Genomic DNA, 9,901 nt, shown 5'->3' with positions numbered 1-9,901 from the left:
GGAATGATGTTCAAAGGGATCATGTGGATGTGGACAGGGGTCTGGATCAGCACTTATTTCTAAAATACTTGTTCCTTTCATCTTTTTAACTGGCCCATCGAAATGACTGGATGGTGATGTGTCTATCAAACTCAACTGCCATTTGTCCCTCCCCCCTCTACGCAAACCCCTCTTTCGCAGAGGTTTGGAGCGCTTGTACAGGAAACGAAGCCAGAGCCAGAGCTTGGCTACATTAGCTATATTAGGATGTAAAGTTCACCGGAAAGGTCTTTTGGCACTAACGTAAATCACACGGGAATGTAACGTTAGCAAGCTAGGTATGAATTGGGGCTGATCTGCCGACAAACATAATAGTGAAATGCACAGATTCAGACTGATCTCATGGAATCACGTTGCAATACGTACGCACTTTCATCTTTTTGCGTGTTTTTTTAACACCACTTGCGCTAGCAGCTAATCGCTAACCCTAACCACAATTTTTTTTTTTTTTTTTTAGATTTCCTGTTTTTACCAGTTTTTAATTTGTCTTTATTTTTTTATTTGTTTTTATGATGGTTGTATTTTGTTGTCCTTAGCCTGTTTTGCACCCTGTGTTATCACTGTTTTTACTTATTTATTTCCTTGTTTTACGATTTGTGTACAGCACTTTGGCGAGCTGTAAAGTTCTTAAAGTGGTTTATAAATAAAGTTGGCATGGTATGGTATGGTATGGTATGGCTAATCGCACGAGCCGCTAATCATGCTAATCACTAACCCTAACAGCTAATCATGCTAACCGCTAATCAAGCTAATGGCATGTGATTTTTACGCGGCGTAAATATACACGCTGAAAGCTTATAATGCGTACAGATAACACTCCAATTAAAAGTGGCGTGTTATCTGTACGCAATTCATGATATCGTGTTGACAGATTACAGCGTTCAAAGCTAACTTCAGTGGGCTGCTAGCCTAACATCAGTCATACTACAATCAGCTGTGCTTACTCGCCCGAGATTATTTAGAACATGTATTAAAATAACAAGTGAACTGATGCTGCGCAGTGCTCGTCAACCCTTGTGCGTTCCAGTACTTGGGAGGCGTGGCTTCGGGGGAAAGTCTGAAGAAAAGGGTTTGGATTTTTGAATTGTGTATTTTCCAAATGTAGCTTGCTCGAACCATTTTTCCAGGATCTCCTACCCCACCTTTAACCCTTTCATGCACAGTGCTCACTACAGTGGACAGCCGTTCAAAGCTGTTCTCTTGTATATTTATGGATTTTGTTGTTTTAGTTCCATATCAGCCAACACAGTGGACATGCTTATGTATCATCCCATACACCACAGGTGTCAAACATGTGGCCCGGGGGCCAAATCTGGCCCGCCAAAGGTTCCATCCCTGCCCGCTGGATAAAAGTGCAAAAATGAACCTGAGCGGTCAAAGTCATCCAAATCATTTTGGTTCAGGTTCCACATACAGACCAATGTGATCTACAGTGAAAATAAAAACACAATAACCCATAAATAATGACAACTACAAATTTTGTTTGTGAAAAATTATGTGGAAAAAATTTTAATGAAAAAAATAACATTACACTGTGAAAATATTTACATTTATAAAACTATTCTTTCACAATAAAATGTAAATAAATACATAAATAAAAAATGATGAACAACCCCAAATGTGCAATTTTAACAATATTCAGCCTGTTACTAAATGTTTTATGTATTTATGGATCCACTGTGATCTGGAGTTGTTAATAAGAGATGTAATATTGTCGAAATTGTTCAAATTTTAGACCAAAATCCAAAATGTTAACAATATTCTGCCTGTTACTAAATGTTTATGTAACATTGTGTGTAAATATACATGTATAAATACTAAGCCAAAGCATGATATTGTTAAAATTGCACTAATTTTTCAAATGAAATTTTAGTTTTTTCAGGTTATACACGTCTTTTTTGTAATATGTAAATATTTTCATAATTTTTTTTTTTTTTTGCAATAAAACCAAAGAAAAACTTGGATTTGTCATTATTTATAGGTTATGAAGTCATTATTTTACTGGTCTGGCCCGCTTGAGATCAACTTGGGCTAAATATGGCCCCTGAACCAAAATGAGTTTGACGCCCCAGCCATACACTGTAATTCACACCATTACTGTAAATTTGCTGATCTAGAAAAACCTGATCTGCAGAAACATGTTTAAGTGTAAAAAAAAAAAAAAATGCTAATTGTTATTAGACTGTGATTAACTATTTTGTTTTTTAAACAAAAAGGTTGTTGTTGTTTTCTTGGTTTTTTTTGCAAATTATCTCCATGCAGGTATGTTAAAATGCGAAAAAAACATCAGATGAGCAGCATTAAAAATGTTTTTTTATTCCATAGTTTTCATGCAGTATATCGGTAAATACATGTTTCTTTGCTTCTTCAGCTGAGTGGACATTTTTGCAACTCCATGAAAAATAGGCTCATAAAAATTTTCCTTTTATTTCATGCCTAAAGAGGAATAAAATCAGGAAAAGTATCTTGATTAAGGTTCTCAAAATTAACCCTCCGGTATCCCGTCCAGCAAGGCCCTTACTAAGCACCAAGTGTGCCTTTTTCGCACACCTGTGGAATAATGTGAAAAAAATTTTCATATAGTTTGTTTTTAATTCTTTTACACTTTTTTTCTATTTCATCAACTTGCACCATAAATAAAAATACCAAATAATCCATAATTGTCACATTTTTTAACCCTTTAAATGCCATGTTTGTAATGTAAACAAACCTTTTTTGGGGGATGCAAAAAAAAAAAAAAAATTCAATATACTACATAAAAAGTGGATCACATATTATTTGATTTTCTCATCTGGCATATGTCAATGATTAACTCCAACATTAGTTAATTTGCATTATTATTTTTGGTGCTAGGTCAAATGTTCAAAAATACTAGCATCTGTCACCAAGTGTGTGTAAAATGCACACCTATAAATCAAACTATTGAATATTATATATTGATTTATTTTTCTGCTCTAATTTGATTTTATTTTTGTAAATCAAGGTCAGCCCTAATCATACATATCAAATGGAAGAAATGGTGCGTTTTAGGCACACTTGGGAGACTGATGCTAGTCTTGTATTTTTATTTTGTTTACAATGTGCACATTTTAGTTGGTGGCCAGAATTTTAAAGATCATGCAAAAATGAACAAGTTTTGAATTCTAACCTTATTTAAATTGTGAAAAATAATATGAAGATTTTTAAAACGAAATGCAAAGTGTGCCTAAAAGGCGCACCCGGATACTGGAGGGTTAATGCATGAAAGGGTTAAACATCACCTGCTTGCATTTATAATAACATTTTAACCACAGATCCACCTCCTTCAGCCTGATTCGGCTGCATTTCGCTTCCTGCTGAAGATCCAGTTTACATTTTATTGTTTGGAGTTTTGTTTTATTACGGCGCCTGTGACTGAAGGAGCCAAAATTTAATTAATGATATTCACACAGGCTGTGATTAACCAGCACTTACAGTGAAAACAGAACCCACACACACTGGGCGCAGCTGGTTCTGTATTATCTGCACTTTCATTTATACCAGCAACTGTTTAAAGTGCAAAACATTTAATATTCAAAGAGATTCAAAGTGTTTTATTGTCATGTGTGAAGTAAACAAACAGGTTTCCTTTTACAATGAAACTCTTACTTTACCATCCACACTGAATACAAGAGAATTTTATGTCGAAAATAGTGGCGTTCAATAGAAATGACTCGGAACAGTGCGAGTCAAGGTGTTAGGCAAGGCAAGGCAGCTTTATTTCTATAGCACATTTCATGTAAAAGACAATTCAAAGTGCTTTACATAAAACATTAAAAGCGTTACAGCAGAAGGCATGAGAAAAACAAACAAACAAAAATCAGATAAATAGGTAAAACAGATAAACAGATAAAAGAGCCAAGCAGATTAAACAGATAAAAACTTTTGTCTTAAAAGGAACAGTGCAGATCTGAACTGATGAATACAAACTCTATTCAAATGCAGGTGGGTCTTTAACCTGGATTGAAATAAACTGAGTGTTTCAGCTGATCTGAGGTTTTCTGGAAGTTTGTTCCAGACATGTGGAGCATAGAAGCTGAACGCAGCTTCTCCATGTCTGGTTCTGACTCTGGGAACTGACAACAGACCGGATCCAGATGACCTGAGGGGTCTGGTGGGTTCATTCTGGGTCAGGAGGTCACTGATGTACAGGGTGACCCAAAAAAACGGGAACTTTTTAACAATCCAACAAAACCAAGAGTGATGGAAGAAAAATATTTTATTCATAGTAATTGAAACCTTAAAACATGCCATTTAAGAAACAATGATGGAATTTTAATTTTTTAAAAATTACTTCCTGTACAGGGTGGGGAAGCAAAATTTACAATATTTTGAGGCAGGGATTGAAAGACAGTGTATGACCAATTAGTTTATTGAAAGTCATGAGAATTTATTTGCCACAAGAAAACTTACATAATAGAAAATGTTTTTATTCTATGTGTCCTCCTTCTTTCTCAATAACTGCCTTCACACGCTTCCTGAAACTTGCGCAAGTGTTCCTCAAATATTCGGGTGACAACTTCTCCCATTCTTCTTTAATAGTATCTTCCAGACTTTCTGGTAATAGTTTTGTTCATAGTCATTCTCTTCTTTCCATTATAAACAGTCTTTATGGACACTCCAACTATTTTTGAAATCTCCTTTGGTGTGACGAGTGCGTTCAGCAAATCACACACTCTTTGACGTTTGCTTTCCTGATTACTCATATGGGCAAAAGTTTCTGAAAAGGTATGGATAATAGTGTTAGGTATGATTATGACATCGATATATGTTTGGTTTCAAAACAATTGACGTAGTGCCTGCTGAGAAAAAACAACTAAATGTTCATTGTAAATTTTGCTTCCACACCCTGTACATTACAGAACAGATCTACCAAGACACAAAAGAGGCAGAATATTGTTAAATTTGCACTTATTTTTCTTTAGACATTCCAAGTTGTTCATATTTGTTCAGGTTATTGACATTTTATTGTTAAAGGATATCAGAATTTAATGTTCTTTGTAATAAATAAAAGAGGAAAAAATCGGTGTTGCCATTATTTATAGGCATAATATCATATTTTTTTTCTCACTTTAAACCAAGAAGAAAATTTGGAGTGATGACACTGGTCAACAACAAATTTATTGTTTAAGTTTTTTGAGCTGATTTAGGATAATTTTGGTGTGCTGAATCCAAAAATCACATTCATTTTGCTCAATCAGGTCAACTTTCTGAACTATGCTACATATTGGCTTTTTAACATTTTTGCTTACATTTATGGGCATTTTCACATCATATGATACAAAATTCTTTCATATTTCTTGCAATAAATGAGTTCTGAAGATTTTACTTTTGCCAATTTATGATTAATGTTTTTTTTTTAATATTACAGGTGAATGAAATGGCTTCGACTAGAAGATCTTACAAAAATAAGCCTGACGTATTCTGCTACATCTGCGGTGAATACACCATTGTACCTAACAGGAACCCTGTTAGAAAATGATTTTTTTTTCTCTTAAAACCTATTTTGGGTGAGAACTATATAAAAAAAAATATCAACTGATAAAGTCATAAAAATGTTATCAATTTTGTGTAAAGATCAATTTTTTCAAAATCAAATTAGCAAAAAAAACCTGACCTGATTGAGAAAAACAGATGTCATTTTTGGATTTAGCGGTGCAAAATGGTCCTAATTCAGTTGAAAAAACCTAGACAACTTGAAAAAAACATTGTTTTGTCACCCAGTGTTATCTAGTTTTTATTAGTTTTCATTATTTTCTAAATGCTTAGTTTTAGTTTAGTTGTATTTTCTTTGTATCTTTTCTCTTCTTCTCCGTCGTATTCAAATAAATCCCAGACAGGACTGCTGCTTTCTCCCAACTTTAGTCTCCATGTTTCCAGGTAGAGTGGGGACGAAAAGACGACTCTAAACCACAAGTGACGACAAGTGATGGACTGTTAAATATTATATGGTGCCGCTAGCTAAAATTGGTTGGGGGAAATAAATCGCTTTCGTATCATCCGACATTGACAAAGATGAAAATTAGGGAATTTTATCCATAATTTTTATACATTTCAGTTAGTTTTATAAGCACACAATACAGTTTCAGTTAGTTATTGTTTTTTTTTCTTTTAGTTATAGTTTTTATTTATTTCAGTTAACGAAAATGTTTTTACAATTCTAGTTTGCGTCGTTTCGTTAGTTTTCGTTATCGATAGTAACCTTGTTCCCTACTTTCGGAAACTTTAATTTGAAGGGGCAGGATGTTTGTCGTGTCCCGCCCCCCTCCCGGATCGGCCCAATCTCGTGAATAAATTCCGATCTGATCTTCTAAAAAATGCCAAATTGGCAGCTAATACCAATCTGTAGATTGGACTGGGACATCCCTACTGGTAAATATGAAATGACTGTGAAGTCAGTTAGAAACAATGCGCCCCCTAAAGGCTTCTTATCTCAATGTTGCATATTTTTGGAAAAACTTCCACAGTTCTTCTGCAGCAGTTCAACACAACAATAAACTTACTGGGTAAGAAAATTACCATAGAGAGTTTCCCAAAAAGTCATTGTGAAAGACAGGATTTATTGCAGGACTGTGGAATTGGATTGCATTAGCGTGCGCAGGTGGATCTAATAAATCGTTGTCGGACTGGTAAATATTATATGGTTCCGCTAGCTAAAATTGGTTAGGGGAAATAAATCGCTTTCGCATCAATCCGACATTGACAAAGATGAAAATTAGGGAATTTTATCCATAATTTTTAGACATTTCAGTTAGTTTTATAAGCACACAATACAGTTTCAGTTAGTTATTGTTTTTTTCTTTTAGTTATAGTTTTTTTTTAATTTCAGTCAAGGAAAATGTTTTTACAATTCTAGTTTGCGTTGTTTCGTTAGTTTTCATTAATAACCTTGTTTCCTACCTTCGGAAACTTTAATTTGAAGGGGCAGGACGTTTGTCGTGTCCCGCCCCCCTCCCGGATCGGCTCAATCTCGTGAATAAATCTGATCTGATCTTCTAAAAAATGCCATATTGGCAGCTAATACCAATCTGTAGATTGGACTGGGACATCCCTACTGGTAAATATGAAATGATTGTGAAGTCAGTTAGAAACAATGCGCCCCCTAAAGGCTTCTAATCTCAGTGTTGCATATTTTTGGAAAAACTTCCACAGTTCTTCTGCAGCAGTTCAACACAACAATAAACTTACTGGGTAAGAAAATTACCATAGAGAGTTTCCCAAAAAGTCATTGTGAAAGACAGGATTTATTGCAGGATTGTGGAATTGGATTGCATTAGCATGCGCAGGTGGATCTAATAAATCGGTGTCGGACTGTTAAATATTATATGGTGCCGCTAGTTAAAATTGGTTGGGGGAAATAAATCGCTTTCACATCAATCCGACATTGACAAAGATGAAACCTAAGGGAATTTTATCCATAATTTTTATACATTTCAGTTAGTTTTATAAGCACACAATACAGTTTCAGTTAGTTATCATTTTTTTTCTTTTAGTTATAGTTTTTTATTTATTTCAGTTAACGAAAATGTTTTTACAATTCTCGTTTGCATCGTTTCGTTAGTTTTCATTAACAATAGTAACCTTGTTCCCTAACTACGGAACCTTTAATTTGAAGGGGCAGGATGTTTGTCGTGTCCCGCCCCCCTCCCAGATCGGCTCAATCTCGTGAATAAATCTGATCTGATCTTCTAAAAAATGCCATATTGGCAGCTAATACCAATCTGTAGATTGGACTGGGACATCCCTACTGGTAAATATGAAATGATTGTGAAGTCAATTAGAAACAATGCGCCCCCTAAAGGCTTCTAATCTCAGTGTTGCATATTTTTGGAAAAACTTCCACAGTTCTTCTGCAGCAGTTCAACACAACAATAAACTTACTGGGTAAGAAAATTACCATAGAGAGTTTCCCAAAAAGTCATTGTGAAAGACAGGATTTATTGCAGGATTGTGGAATTGGATTGCATTAGCGTGCGCAGGTGGATCTAATAAATCGTTGTCGGACTGGTAAATATTATATGGTTCCGCTAGCTAAAATTGGTTAGGGGAAATAAATCGCTTTCGCATCAATCCGACATTGACAAAGATGAAAATTAGGGAATTTTATCCATAATTTTTATACATTTCAGTTAGTTTTATAAGCACACAATACAGTTTCAGTTAGTTATTGTTTTTTTCTTTTAGTTATAGTTTTTTTAAAATTTCAGTTAAGGAAAATGTTTTTACAATTCTAGTTTGCGTTGTTTCGTTAGTTTTCATTAATAACCTTGTTTCCTACCTTCGGAAACTTTAATTTGAAGGGGCAGGACGTTTGTCGTGTCCCGCCCCCCTCCCGGATCGGCTCAATCTCGTGAATAAATCTGATCTGATCTTCTAAAAAATGCCATATTGGCAGCTAATACCAATCTGTAGATTGGACTGGGACATCCCTACTGGTAAATATGAAATGATTGTGAAGTCAGTTAGAAACAATGCGCCCCCTAAAGGCTTCTTATCTCAATGTTGCATATTTTTGGAAAAACTTCCACAGTTCTTCTGCAGCAGTTCAACACAACAATAAACTTACTGGGTAAGAAAATTACCATAGAGAGTTTCCCAAAAAGTCATTGTGAAAGACAGGATTTATTGCAGGATTGTGGAATTGGATTGCATTAGCATGCGCAGGTGGATCTAATAAATCGGTGTCAGAAAATGGGTCTATCATATGAATCTTAATAGTCATTTAGTCGGCTTAACAGTTTTTGTTATTATGTGATCGGGTAGCGGTTCAGGTGACATTTATTATTCTGTACTTCTTCATATTCACACATTCACGGTCTGTTAACAAATGGATAGACGAACACAGACACCATAAATCTAGTGATTCATCAACTTCCAAACAAGAAGAGACCAGTTCTGAGCCGTACCAACATCCGCAGAGTTATTTTTACCGACAGTTCCTGCCCGTACCGACGCGGTCAGTGAAATGGTGATATCTTTCCTTTACATCGCAGATTGACAAGTATCTTTTGAAAACAGTCTGACTGCTTCCTTCTGCAGGAACGGTGCAACAGAGCGGCTGCTGTCTGACGAGGACGCAAATGAAGAAGCGCAGACACTTTGACAGCAGACGTGAGGAAAGGCGTCTGCAGACCAGACCAGAGCGGCAAAGATAACAACAAAATATTTACCGTGCCAGAAAAATGTATAATTACCTATTGTCCCTGTTGGATATTGTAAAATAAATTACGTTGTGAATTAAGTTACAAATGTACAAATTATATTTTGATGGACTGCTGGAGGTATTAGAGGCTATATTGTGTGTTTTCTATTTCCTGAATAAATGCTTTGTGGAAAAAAACTCATGCTTATCGCTGCTATTGTTGCCGAACAAAATAAATCTCTGAATAAAACAGGCTCGTTTCTCCTGGGACTCACCTATACGATGGCAGAGACTGTGGCCCACTTACAACCTGTGCCATGAACTTACTCGGCACCTCATTTTATATGGATGGATTTATGCCGCGCAGTTCCGGAGGTTTATATTTCAGAAGGACAAATACTTTCCTCGTGTTTTTTTTTCTTTCTTTCTGAGCAACTTAAAGCTATAGAAAGGATTCGGCGGAGACAAAGTGCTGCATTTTTCACATCTGGAAGATTAGAGAGGGTAGAAATGGGTTCATCTCGGCATACAAGCAGTACTTCAGCGCACTCGTTAGTCTGCAAGATTGTTTTGCACTTTGAGACAAACAAAAATATAATTTGGTTGCACACAGTGTACAATCTGATATTTCTTTGAGAGATAAGGCTGCCTGAGGACACAAGGTACCATTTGCTTTTATTGAATTAGATCGTTTTATTATCT

At 35.5% G+C, this 9,901-nt stretch overlaps 1 long non-coding RNA gene across 1 annotated transcript in view; it reads right to left on the bottom strand.

The window, feature by feature from the left end:
• Positions 1–750: 750 nt before the first annotated feature.
• The window catches only part of LOC115424581 (uncharacterized), a 38,383-nt gene continuing 29,232 nt past the window's right edge, over positions 751–9,901 (bottom strand). The window contains exon 4 of the long non-coding RNA XR_003936103.1: positions 751–787. This is a non-coding gene — a long non-coding RNA (uncharacterized LOC115424581). The remainder of the gene's footprint in view (positions 788–9,901) is intronic.

This window comes from Sphaeramia orbicularis, chromosome 8 (assembly GCF_902148855.1).
Source record: "Sphaeramia orbicularis chromosome 8, fSphaOr1.1, whole genome shotgun sequence".
Classification (NCBI taxonomy): domain Eukaryota; kingdom Metazoa; phylum Chordata; class Actinopteri; order Kurtiformes; family Apogonidae; genus Sphaeramia; species Sphaeramia orbicularis.
The sequence above is the reverse complement of the archived record's forward strand: the minus strand, read 5'-3'. Positions and strand labels throughout refer to the sequence as shown.